The following is a 14,468-nucleotide window of genomic DNA, read 5'->3' on the forward strand; positions in this document are numbered from 1 at the left end:
GATCTCCTGCTGTAAGACGGCGCCCACTGCAGTAGAAGAAGCGTCTGTTGTGAGAGTGGTCCGGGCGTTAGGTGCGGGGTGGGCCAGGAGGGTGAGGCGTGTGATGTGCTGTTTGATAGTGGTGAATGCCGTAGTAGCCTCTTGAGTCCACATGAGAGACTTGTGAGACTTCTTTGGGCGTCCCTTGAGAAGGTCGTGTAGGGGGGCTAGGACGGTGGCAGCTTTGTCAATGAAGCGGTGGTAGTAGTTGACTAAACCCAGGAACTCCCGGAGTTTCTTCGCCGTTTCAGGTTTGGGGAACTCCCTAATCGCGGTTATCTTCTGTGGTAGGGGTTGTATGCCACTGGGCGAGACTCTGTGACCGAGGAAATCGATGGCCGAGGTTCCAAAGACGCACTTAGCAGGATGAACTTTCATGTTGTTGTTCTGCAGGCGTTGGAGAAGGAGTTGTAGGTGGTGGTGGTGCTCGGCAGGCGTCGAAGATGCGACGAGGATGTCGTCAATGTAGACGGTGACAAAATCGAGGTCGCGAAGCATATGGTCCATGAACCTCTGGAAAGTCTGTGCTGCATTGCGTAAGCCAAAACTCATGAAAGTGTACTCGAAGAGTCCGAACGGAGTGGTGATGGCTGTCTTCTGGGTATCTGCCGGCGCTACTGGGATCTGGTGGAAGGCACGCTCCAAGTCGATCTTCGAGAAGATAGTCTTGCCATGAAGTTTGTGGTGAAAGTCCTGGACATGCGGAATAGGGTACCTGTCAGGTTTGGTGACGAGATTCAGGGCTCTGTAGTCGCCACACACCCTCCACTCGCCGGGTGTTCGCTTAGGAACCATGTGAAGAGGCGATGCCCAGGGACTCCTTGAAGGGCGAATGATGCCGTCTTGCAGTAGTTTGTTGAATTCTGCTTTGGCTGTGTACAGGAGCTCAGGGCGCAGGCGGCGAGGGCGTGAAAAGACTGGTGGTCCTTTGGTTTCGATGTGGTGGAAAATTCCCGACGTAGGTGGTGGGGGTAGGGAGACTCGGGGTGAGAAAAGCTCCTTGAATTCGTCGAGCAGGGAGGAGAACTCGTTGGAAGGCGCAAGACAGGTGATAGCGTCCGTGTGTCTGGCACGAGAACCCTGGATCTTGCGTGCTGTAGGCTCATGAATGAGGCATAGATGACTTGGTTTGACGCCGAGCTTGTGGAAGGTGAGGAAGTCGAAACCAAGGATGGGTTGAGACACGTCTGCTATCACGAATAACCAACGCAGAGTCTTGGGCAGACCGAGGTCTAAGGCGAGGGTGCGTACGCCGTAGGAGGCGATGGAGGTACCGTTGGCAGCGAACAGGTCATACGAGGGTTGCTTTGACTTGTCTCGTAGTGAGGGAGGGATGAGGCTGACCGATGAACCGGTGTCGATGAGGAACTTCTTGCCGGAGGTGCGGTCGGTGACGCGCAGTAATGAGACGCCTGGAGGGACGGAGGCTGAGGCGTCTACCAGCCTCCGGTGTTGCCGTTTCCCGAATAGGTGCAATAGGGCTCACAGTTTCGAGCATAGCGGCCGAAAGTCTGGTGATACCAGCAGAGGGTAAATTTGTTGTGCTGGGGGTTGGCTGCTGTGTGTCGGAACTTGTAGGGCGTAGTGTGTGAGTCAGGAACCGGCGCAGCAGCGGGTATGGAGGAGCAGAACTGCTCAATGGTGTCCATCCTGCGGTTCAAAATTTGCAACAGGTCCTTGATGTCTTGTGAGGTATTGCTCGGCTGAGGGGTGTTGACCCGGCTTACAAGTTCGATGGTAGGTACTGGTGTGACCGTGGCGGCAAGGGGTGCAGCAGCGCACTCGTTAAAAATTCTATCTGCCGCGGTTGCATATAGTTCCGGTGTCGTAGAGTAATCTACTGCGGACAGGATGTTGCGTACTTCTGTGGGTAGCTTTTGTGCGTGAAGCTGGCGCAGGATAGAGTCGGGGAGTCTGTCTGTGTGACGGGAGTTCAGCCGACACATCTCCTCCCAGAGACGTCCCGGGGTTGAGTTCCCGAGGGAGGTAGAGGATAGATCTTGCAGGAGATTGGGGCTGGTCTGTTGATAACACGTCTTCAAGGCAGCCCGCAGGGTAGCGAATTTGTTGTGATCTGGAGGGTTGGAAATGGTTTGTGAGACCCGCGTGGCCACTTCCGTGGGTAAGGCACAAAGCAGGGCGCAATACTTTTGTCCGTCGGTAGCTCGTGAACCGGCGAGGGCTGCTTCCACATGGTCAAGCCAGTCCTCGACGTTGTGGTTGAAAATCGGCAGAGAGATCCGTCCGTCCTCCATCCTGTGTGAGTGCTTATCTCCGGGAGTCACCATTGTAGAGGTATCAAGATATTAATGTTGTCTAGCACTCAGGATGGAAGGAAACTCTAATGTGGTTTTCTTGTATAATATATAAGTTATATGAAGACAGTCTGGTGCTGGAGATGCCGTGTGGTGGGGAGCTGCTCAGTAGAAGACGTTCGGTGAGTAGCGTGTTGAAGGAGGTTGATGTGCAGGAGCTTCGTTAGGGAAGATGTTGCCTGTTGCTGGCCTCCTGGTTGAATGAAATGTTAACAGCTAGGAGCTTGCTGGAGGAGATGTTGCTTGTTCAGGAAAATGGGCAGAATGAATCTCAATGGAGAGACAGAGCTTATATACACCCAGCAGCAGCCGCCAGTCCTCTATGAGTCATGTTGGGAAAACCCGAGAAGTAGCCGGTGACTAGTTCCGTTGCTAAGATACGGTAACATCTGGGGACAGCTCTCGCTTGGTTGCTAGGGGAGGCGGCACATTGGAATGCGAGACGTCCACTACACTATATTTAGGGAGTGACAGTTTGGCAAAAGTTTTCAAAATCTAATTGCTTGGGTTGGATTATTTGTCTATCGGCCACGCTAATTCCGAATATGTTTGAGTTTTTTACATCATTGCATTAGAAGGTTTGTGGATACTTTTGGGTTTGGCATGAAAAACGCAAAAAAACTGTAAATAATAAAGGGACTGGCAATGTGGCACAACCTGTTAAAATCAAGTTATTGAATTGGATTATTCGACTACTGTGTACACTGGTTCATAATATGCTATTGTTTTACAACTCAATGCGCTACAAATTATGCCGATATTTTTGCTGCAAGTCACCACATACGTATATTTCGAAAACCAGGGCCCAATATTACCAACGGCGTGGATAGATTCCGTGGAATGAATTCAGGACATTCCCGCTCATGGAACATTACCAAACTCCGTATATGTGCCAATGGCAGGCCAATGGCAATATTTACAGAGTTTGTTGAGGCTCCCTGGACGGGAATGCCCTGAATTTATTCCACGGAATCTATTCACGCCGTTGGTAATATTCGTCCCAGGACTGATCAACGAATTCAGCCCAAGTAGCTTGACTTGGACAGTTAAGGACAAAATCTCAGTCCGTACTTTTGAATAAAATATTGTTCAATAGGTGGTGATATTGAAGTGCTGAAAGTTGTTTTTTCTGTGTTGTTTTGCAGTTAGTTCAAAGGGCCGCCACCAAGATGGGTCGTCCTAAGATTAGCAACACTCAGCTGCGCCAGGGTAACGATAAGGTGTTCGGGGTTCGGATGCCTCTGCCATCTAACAAGTTGCCTCTGAACAAGGAAGTTGGAAGTGCCCTGGCTTATGAAGCAGAAAACGAGAGGTTAAGGAGAAGAACAAATGCTTTTGATTATATGGATGCCACCAACAAGGTGACTGAGAAGGTACTGGATGTGTATAGGAAGGCCACTGTCCCCACTATCTCTGAAATCAGGGTGAAAATGAGAGTCCACGACCTGTGGAGGATGCGGAGGGAGACGATGATGATGAAGGGAAATGGACAGAAACAGAAAAGGAAGAAAACGAAGAACGGGAAGCTGAAGATGAGGTTCGAGGATATAGCTGAGAAGTTGTTTGATGTGGCAGACGACAGCAAAGTGCACGAACGAGAGAAAAGCTTCCTGGCAGCCCAGAGGAAACCGGGAAGGGAGGGCTGCATTGATGGCGTTGACAAAATTGTGACTGCCAAGCTGAAAGAAGAGAGGGAGAAGGAAGCGAAGAGGGCAAAGAAAAGGGCTGAGGAAGAGAGGAAAACTGAGAAGATGAGGTCAAAGAGTAAGGAGGAAATGGAGAGGATGTCGTGTAAAGTGTCGGCAGTGGATGACAGTGCTCAGGAAGAAGATAGTGATTATAAGGATGTCAATGACAATGAGTTCAAGGCTATGGTCGACAGGAGAGCAAGATCAGAGAAAAGGAAAAGGGAGAAAGAAGCCGAGGACAGGATCGGAGAAACTGCTGACAGGTTCAAGGTATCCAATGATGCAGTGGCTCACATCGCATACACCATCAGAGCTGCAGACAACATCATAACTGAAGGGGACAAGTCTAAAGTGACTAACTGAAAGAAAGTGGAGAGAGTCAGGAAGAGGTCACGAGAACAGAAAAAAGAAAAGTTCAGGGGATTCAAGGTCAGAGGTCTCATGGTAGATGAGAGGATCAATGAGAACAAGATAGTGACTGGTGTAGGTGAGAAGAACCACAAGAGATTCGCCATGGAAAAGAGGGAAGACTGTGCAGTGATCGGCTTCCCTGGTGAGGAGTTCCTTGGTCACCTGGTCCCGGTGGGGGGAAAGGGGGTAGACCTGGCCACCAGCCTGCTGGCCTTCCTGGAGGAGCGCGGTATTGACACCACCGACCTCCTGGTTGTCCTTAGCGACGGTTGCAACAAACTGAGTGGCTATAATCACGGTTTCATCGCCGAGTTTGAAAGGCTGTTGGGACGGCCTCTCCTCCACATCCACTGCCTGATCCACAGTCTGGAGAAGCTCTTCGGCCATCTATTCAACCATTACGCTGGCCCAACCACTGGTCCCGCCTCCTGGAGTGGTGAGGAGGCTCGGAAGCTGACCGGCAACGTGTGGGACCTTCCGGTGGTTGAATTCGAGGCCGTCACCAACACCTACCTCAGGTCTCTCCTGGATGCCATCCCCTCCGTCGTCTGGGAGGAGTTCAGCTGGGACACCCGGTATCTGTTGGAGATGGCCAAGACGGTGGAGTCCGGCCACATTGAGGAGAGATGGGCCAGGGCACGGGCCGGAGCCATGACCAACGCCAGATGGCAAAACACGGAGAGCAGGGAGCTGAGGACCTACATGAGCACCACCTCCCCCAGCGAGTCACAGAGACGGATGACCTCCTTCATCATCCTTATCTACGTGCCCTCCTTCCTGGAGATCAGGCAGAGGAATCTGCTACTGGAGGGCCCACACCACCTCCTCGCCATCATCAACCGGGTGAGGACGTACTGCACCCTGGAGGAAGTGGAGCTGCTTACTCCATACCTCCAGTTCAACGGCTACTTCGGCCAGCACGAGGTGGTGCTGGTCTCACTGCTGGCCTCCATGGACAAGAGTGAGAGGGAGTTGGCCCTAAACATCATCAAGCAGCTGAGGAAGAAGGAAAAAAGGCACAAGAGAAAGACAGTGAGGAAAGTGAGGAACCCTCAACTGAATCTGGCAGCCACCAAGCTGTCAGAGTTGGTTGATCTGCAGAAGGCCAGCTCCTCCCCTCCCATCCTGTTCCAGCACAGTGACCAGGAACTGGAGCAATTTCTGGAGGAACCGTACAGTGAGCCAGGTCTGCCCTGCACCACCACCGCAGTGGAAAGAGGAGTGAAGCTCACCACGGAGGCGGCAGACGTGGCCAGCTCTGCCTGGCAGCAGGACCAGGTCACCTGGAACAAGCTGGAGGCCAGGAAGAGAAACAAGCGGAGGGCTAAGAAAGAGGACTACCAGTGCTAGACTGTGGGGACACTGGGACTGAGGGACACTGTGGGGACAGCCAATGTTAGTGTGCCAACTGTGCTAGTGTGCTGCTGATAAATTGAAGCATACATGCCAATAATAAAGAATGTCTACCATTATTCTTGTTTTTTTTTATGTCGAACCGAAAAGTATCCACAAACCTTCTAATGCACTGATGTTAAAGATTCAAACATATTCGGAACCAGCGTGGCCGATAGACAAATAATCCAACCCAAGCCACTTGATTTTGAAAACTTTTGCAAAACTGTCACTCCCTACTGGATACTGTCGATAAGGAGAAAGATCTTGGTGTTGTGATGGATCATTAACTGAAGGCGGTGCAACAAGAGGGAAAGGAAATCGAAGTTTGGGAATTATAAAGCGTACCTTTGATTAGAAAGATTGAAAATGGTCCTTCAACTTATTAGCCTAGCATCTTGACCTTGAATACCTTTCATGAATGAAATTTAAGGAGATTGACTTTCTTTGGTTTGTCTGTAGTCTGCCTAAAATATTAAACCACACAATATACCAGACAGATGTGTGGAGTCTGTTGGTAGCTTTGGCTTAGTCGTGGTCTGAGTTGTTCGTCCTGAGACAACACACGTTTTCGAAAGCGTTGACTTTTGGAATAAGAAAATAATTTAAAATGTTTTATATCGTGATTTGTTTCGTTGACATGACATAGATTTATCTAATTTCAGTTTGTCTCCTGCTTGTTTGTTTGTTTTTAATAGGCAACCAAAGTGAGCGAAACAATATAAACAGTTTTGGATACTTTTTGTCGCCAGTTTAATGAGAACACTTTGAGACATCGATGACGTCAGTGTTTGGAGGGTTTCAGAACATCCTTTCGATACATCTGACTCAATCATCCAAAATCCAACCATTATACGAACTAAACTATTGGCATATAGTCATGTGTAATACAGATACAGACAAAGATCTCTAAAGCTACATGTGCGGAGAAACGAATGAGTAAAATACGATCAAACTCAGTCCGTTATACAGTAGCCGGTTCGCTCAAGTTTTGAATCTGCCTCGTTTCGCGGTTTCGGATTTACGAGAATATCAACAAGACAAGGTATGTCAGCAGTTCTGTCTCTGCTTCAGTGCCGTTAAGGAAGTTCACGAAGAAGGCTTAGAGACAAACAAATGGCCGGTGAGGTGAAAAGATTAAAATTGATGAGGACTGAAAAGTATCGTAAGTGTTTGTCACTGTAATAAAGTGTTTGTAGTTATAGTAAAGTAGTTATACTGTGTCTCAAAGTGGCCATAAGTTTCAAAAAGTGATTTTAAGTGTCGTTAAATTTTCATAAGTAGTGTGAAGTGATCACATGTATAATAACGTGTTAGTAAGTAACTTAAAGTGTTTACAAGTGTTGTGAAGTGTTTGTGTTATGAAGTTTTATAAGTGATGTGAATTGTTTGTGTCATGAAGACTGATAAGTGTCACAGATTAATTGTAAATCCTAAAAACACCCATACGTGTCATAAGAGTGGTATTAAGTATCGTAAAGTGGCATAAGGTGTTATAGTGCCATAAAGTGTCACGTTGTCACAAAGATTCGTGCAATATCCAAAAGTTTTATAAAGTGCTTTTAAGTGCCAGTAGGTCTGCTAAAGTTCCATTAAGTCAAATAAGTGTCGTATCATGTCGTGAGATATTAGGGTGTGTCATACGGAGGCGAATTTTTTTTTTTGGAGTTTGAAAAATCGGCCCATGGTATTAATGATGTAGTTCTATGTGCAGAATCATGTGATATCTTCAGATTTGAAAAGTTTTCATTTTTTGCTAGGTAAATTTTAACTTGAAATCTTATGAAAATTCAGTATTCCCACCCTTTTACCAACACCACTAAATAGCTTATTTAAAGTAAAGTAAATGTATCAGGTTAATTTATTAGGATGAAAATGATCCAGAATAGTGAAACGAATGATCTTGACACATTTATTAAATTTAATATTCCTTTAGAAAACAAAATCATCAAATACAAAAACCGGTTTTACTACTACGACCCGGTGTTGCTGCACACCATAGAGAACATGTCTTTCTTGCTTCTGTTTCTACTCATCACCTCCCTGCTGACCACCTGAGCTCGGATGTAGCCTTCCCTCCTCTCCTGGCTGTACACATGACTGCTGGCCTCGCTCACTTGCTGTACACAACGCTCTATACTCTGGGTATGCGAGGGCCAGGCAGGGACATGCATGGGGTTGTCCAGGGAAGCTCTGACTTGAACATTGGTGAGGCTGCAGGTAAGAGGGGCCTCACTGCCAGCCTGGATGTTATCCAGATCTATGAGATCAGTGAGGGTCTTGGCACTTAGATTGACTTCAGGAGTCTTCCTGACCCTGAAGGAATCGTCACCAACTGATTCGTCATGCCCAGATCCTCTCATAAGTCTCATATCCAAGATCTTTTTGACTGCCACTCTTCTCTCCTCATCCTTACTGCAGAGCATTGTCTGCAGAACTGCCTCGGGATGAGCATACCAGGAAGATCTCCTCACAGTCTGCTCCACAATCTGAACAACCTTCCTTGGCTGACTCCTCAGGAGCTCAAGCTGGAAGAGAACATGCCTCGGACCTTCGGAGAACGATGACTTGACCTTGGTGTTGAACCAATTTGGCAAGTAGACACTCACGATGAATTGGACAATAAGTCTCAGGTTGTGAAGCTGGTTCCCTTTCAGTTTATGATGAGCGACCCAAATTCTGCAGAACCTGAGAGCCGTTGTGAGCCACCTAGAATGTGAGACTGGACCTATCTGCAGGTAAGCAAGTCTATCAGGCATGACCCCAGTTTTGATGGCACTGCAAATCATGTAACCATAGTACTGGTCAGTACTCAGGTCGTCAATGACAGTATGTGCAAGCTCAACGAGTGGAGGGCCAACTGTGATTTTTTCAAAGCTCGGATTTATTTCTAACTCAGTGGCAGAGTCCAGCATCTTGCCAAGAGGACCAGACCATCTGTTGTTTGAAAGAGTCTTGCCATCCAGCTCCTGGATCAGATGTCTGAGTGGCAACTCGTTGGTGTGGAGGTCACAAACAATCCAGACCAGCTTCCTCCCAATCTTCCGCTCTATCCACTGTATGACCCCCTTGCCACCCTGTGTTCGTGTTGGTGCTGTCCCCTCCAATGGCCTGCAGGGTCTGGTCTACGTTCTCTCTGAGCCAGTTCACAATGTTATCTGCCACTATCTCAGCTGGTTTCCTGATGTCATCTTTCTCTGGAGTGAAACACAAATACTTCCCTCCTGGTTCACTGCAGCAGGAGTAGTGTTCCTCCTTCACCATGGCAGGGAACAACTTGTCAGAATCTCCAACTTTCATGAACACTTTAGTGTCATCCCTTCTCCCATCAAAGAACAAACAATTGATTCCATTTCTCTTATCCCTTATCAAACTCCTCTTCTAGGTTACTGACAAGTTTCTCCTGAGCTCTCCTTACTTTGTTATGATCTATCACCAGGTGAACATCATCAGGTGTTATCAAACCACCGTCAATCCAGGCAGCTGTTGCTATCTCTGCAGTTTCTCTGAGACCAGTGTGGTGTCGCATGCTGGCCAGAGCTATGCTCGGGATATCTTTCCTATTTCGAATGTTATGCCTGGAAGGTTTGGGATCATTATTTTCTGGGTTAGGGACAAAGTCACCATTCTCCTGGTCAGCACTCGGATCAGCCATGGGGAAGTCATTAAACTCTGAATCAGCTTGACTCCAATCATCGGCCTTTTTACCTCACCCTGGGCCTTCTCAAGTCTCTTTTCCTCGGCAACTCTTCTCCTCTTCTGTCTCTCTGTGGCAGCCTCCTGTCTCTTGGACTCCGGAATATCTTGGCTAGAAATCATGAGAGCCCTATACTGCCAGTCTTCTCTCTCTGTGCTTTGACAAATGCCAGTTCGATCACAGGAATCTTCAGTTCACGCTTGCAAATACAGGAGATGTGGGCCTCGGATTTACAGTCACGATCGCATCCAAACTCAGGACAGAGAACAATTGGGCACTTGCAAGTAATTATGTCAAATAACTGGTCCAGTTGCTTGGCAAAGCTGTCCTTAACTGCAAGTTTTCCTCTCCCAAGAGAGATATCTCTTGCCTTTTCCCAACTGGCTAGCAGTCTCTCACTAATCTTCTTCTGACTTGTTATGACTGGAGGCTTGAACTGAGCGTTAGCCAGAGTGTACTGTGCCAAGACAGCTTTGGTCATATCACTGGCAATGTCTTTGTTTGTGTAAGTTCTTTGGTTCTTTTCACTGATTTGCCTGATTAAAACACCGTATCTCAAAGCATCTCTCAATGTAGGCAACTCCGACTTCAGGAGCTCTCTCCCAGACCCAAGATAGTGACTGAGATGGCTGGATTTTTGGTTCCTCGTCCTGACACAAGCAGCCATCGCAAATATTATCAACTTATAAATGCATCAGAATCTGAAACAGAAAAAAATATTGTTAGTTGGGTTGTTAAAGAATGAAGTCAGAAAGCAATGTTCACTATTTAATTGTAATGCACTAATGCAGCTGTACGTTAGATTTTCGATAAATTTCACGCTAAAATTTACCTAGCAAAAGGTTGCAAAATATTGAAACTGAAATTATTTTCTGTTTATATACACTAACATCTACCAAAAAGTGATGTGCCATTAGTTTTAGCTGATCTTCCCTTCTATGACACACCCTAGTGAGATATGGCAAACAATGAAAAAGTGCTATGAATTGTCAGAGGTGTGTCATGAGTTGTCATGAGTGTCAAGACAGTGTCAGGAGGTGACCCTGTATGGCACCAGGTCTTTAGGGACCACCAGCACAAGGTAACTAACTACTAATACAACTGTTGTGTTCTTGATATGTTAAACAAGTTCTCGTAGTCATTTATTTGGCATACACTAATGCTTAATATCATTGGTTCTGTCTCAGTTGTTCCTGTAAGTTAAGTGTGAATAATCATATAGGTGTGTGTGGTGGCGGGGGGGGGGGGTGGAGGTACGTCAGGTCATCTCAAGTGGATCTTTTCCTTTTCCTTTTCAGGTAAGTGAGTTAAAACAGCTCCTGGAGGGACATTAACACACCATATCTCAGGTACGTCCAAGTTATCATATTCATTGATTATCGTTTTATTCATCAGCTAAGTCTGGAGTTCTTCGCATCCCACAACAGTTTTAAAGGAACGTTACGCTTCTCCCCGCCATCTTTAAAGACGTCAGTAGCCCTCCTTTATCAACAAGTCAACGTGATGCCCACTCTTTCACGCGGGAGTCTGACCCACTCCTTATCCTTACACTGTCTTTGTGGTCGCATGTGTTCCCATTGCTGTCTTTATGAAAGTTTCCCCATCCCCTTCCCCCCCACGCCGTCTTGTTCCTTGTTGACCGACGTTAAATTTCTTAATCTCAGTATTCCTCTCGGACCAAAAGTTTGGGGATATACTGTACAGTGTAGTAATAATACTGTCCGTCCGTCCGTGATAGATTTCGTATCCACTCGGTAACTCGCCACAGACGTAATGGATTATTTTCATTATTAGTGTGAAAGCTTAAATAATGGCAGTGTCTTACTGGGCAGTACTGGACGTGTTGATTGTTCAGTATTTCAGATATTCAAGGTTGTCTTATTGAAAAGGTGGGGGGCTTTAGAAAACGACTTTGTTTTATGTGGGTAAAGTACTTAAAATGTTTCATTATTTCTATTGTAAGGTTTTAATGAATTAAAAATTAACAGTATTTACGGGAACGAATGAAGCCACTTTCAGTACACAAGTAAAATTAATTATTAACAAGGAATATGTTCCAGGGTAGAAATGACAACAAATTCATTTTAAAATGGTTAACATAGAACATTATTGAGTTATATTCAGCCACCAAGCCACTGTGGTGTGAAGGCCTAGCCCGAAAGAGTAAGCTCCTATCCCAACTAGGCTGAGCATGGGCGGATCAAGGAATATCAAAAGGGCGGGAGGGGAGGGGGGGGGACATGGCGAGCACAGCGAGCCCACCCAGCTGAGTTTTTTTTTTGGGGGGGGGCGTTGTAATCCCCCCCCCCAGATTTTTTTTTAAATCTGACATTTTGAGGCCACGTGCACTTGATATTAGGAGATGTTCTGAGGCCAACAGCAATTACTTTTACTACACAAAACCGCCCGATTACAATACTGCATTAAAAAAAATTTATTGGAATTTTCTGAGGATGGGGGGGTCCGGAACCCCTAGATCCGCCCCTGCTAAGCAAAGTCGAAATGGTTGCTAAATGTCGTTTACCAGTTACCACCATCACAGCTCATCCTTAAGGCCATATTATAGAATGGAGAGGTTTAACCTTTATCTTCTACAATCTATTAACCCTAACACAGGCAACATTGTGTCATTTCCTAATATAGACACTTACATCAGACATCCCTCGCCACTCTACTGGGTGTGTTTTACAGCAACAACGGAGCGCTAGCATCAGGAAGTGGTCATAAGAACACAAGAATGGAGGAATCTGCAGCTGGCCTATTGGCCCATCCTGGGTAGTCCCGTTTACACCAAGTCCCTATTACTAGTATATCCGTCCAACCTATAATTGAAACTACCCAGCGTGTTCGAGTTAATGATGAAGTTCAGTAACTTGGTCCACTCATCCACTACTCTATTCCCAAACCAAAGTTTACCTATCTCGCCCTAAATCTAAATTTGTCTAATTTAAAACCATTGCTACGAGTTCGTTCTTGGTTGGATAGTTTAAGTTCTTTTGTTATATCTTTGTTTAACCTCGTCCTCCATTTAAATACCTCGATCATATCTCCTCTTAATCTACGTCTCTCGATGGAGTGCAGATTCAGATACTTTAATCTATCTATACTCAAGGTTTCTAATGCCCGGAGTTAGTCTTTTGATTCTCCTCTGCATGCTTTCTAGGGATTCGATATCCATTCTGTAGCACGGTGACCAAAACTGAACTGCATAATTCAAGTGAGGTCTCACAAGCGCAAAATATAGTTTTTGGGTAACCTTGCTAGTCTTGTAACTAACACTCCTTTTATGAACCCACGTACAGTTCAGTTCAGAACTTCATTATACACCTGCGGTAAAGGGTGCATAGACATTTTCACCCTTCCTGGATGTCAGGTCACTACGCCGACCCTCCCACCAACATGCAGAGTCGATCTTTACTGTACTTACTTTTATCCTTTTCACCACTGATCGGCTCGTTAGCCGCTTGGACGATCTGGCACGTCTCTGTTACGCACTGTTGGCATAGTACTGGGCATGCACCAGCTCCTGAATGTACCTGAACCTGCTCCAGTGTTGGTCAAGTCTGGTCTTGAAAGAGCTCACACTCGGTGCCGACATAACACTTTCTGGTAGATTGTTCCAAGAGTTCACAACTCTCACTCCGAAAAAGTTTGCCCTCACAGTTTTCTGAAACTGCGGCTTCTTCAATCTTGAGCTGTGACCCTGTGTGGGGCGAGCGTCCGCCAGCTTGAAGTAAGGACACTCGACTGAATAGTGCCCCTTGAGATGCTTATACACCTCAATTAGGTCGCCCCTTGCCCGTCTGTAGTATAAGCTATGCAAGTTCAGGCGCTCCAATCTCTCAGGGTAGTTTAGGTGCCGAAGTGCAGGCACCAGTCTGGTGGCCCTCCTTTGAACATTTTCAACCAATTGACAGTCCCTAGCATATCTCGGGGACCAGACGGGGTGACAGTACTCCAGATGGGGAAGCACTTCACTCTTGAAGATCGTTACGAGGGACGGACCGTCTAGACATCTGAATGACCTTCTTATAAGACCCAATAATTTATTTGCCTGATTTACCTTCTTCTCACAATGGCCCGAGAACTTCAGCTCATTGTCAACATACACACCTAGGTCCTTCTCACACACAGTCTCATACTGCAACTGACCTAACCCACCTCTTCGTTTGTTGGTGTGACACCAGTGTGACACCCTGGTGTATTCCTCACAGTTTCAATATATGGGCCAAAGTATTATTGTTGTACCTGATTGGGGATAACTAGCAGAAATATAGTTATCCCATGTTGAGTATTGAACCCCTAAATATTGATGTTACCAGTAATAACGTTTGTTATGTGGGTTGTGAGTACAGACTGTTTCAGCTAAAAGTATACATATTGCAGATACACATACACATTACATCGTAAATTCAAATTTACAGACATTACATATGCTGGCTCTTCAGATAATATAGAGAAAGGACGGTGTCTACTTACAAGGGAAAACAAGTCGCTTCGAGTGGGTGACTTAAGAAAGTCTCATATGAATCAGATGACGAATGTTAACTAACATGTACTATTAAGATCAGTACACATGCGTCACCTCTAGCTAGTTTATATAACAAGCCCTGGGCTGCTGCTTATGTGCTTCACACAAACGGATGCACAGCTAAAGCCTGACACTTTTCTACAACATGTGTCCGGCCATGAGCTCGTCTCTGTGACTACTGTGAGAACACCACATCAAGATGATTATATTTTGGACAATATGTTTTGGTCAGCATCAAGCTTGCAGTGGAACACGCTGGATTCATCACGAGTTTCTCAGACATAAGAATGAGGAAAGTCGGTGAAATAAGCTGGGATGGAGATTCTGCGGGTGATCTGGAAATTCTCTTTGTGATATTGTATTTTTTGGGGGAGAATAATAATGCACGTACCGTA

This window comes from Homarus americanus, unplaced genomic scaffold, assembly GCF_018991925.1.
Source record: "Homarus americanus isolate GMGI-L3 unplaced genomic scaffold, GMGI_Hamer_2.0 scaffold24523, whole genome shotgun sequence".
Classification (NCBI taxonomy): domain Eukaryota; kingdom Metazoa; phylum Arthropoda; class Malacostraca; order Decapoda; family Nephropidae; genus Homarus; species Homarus americanus.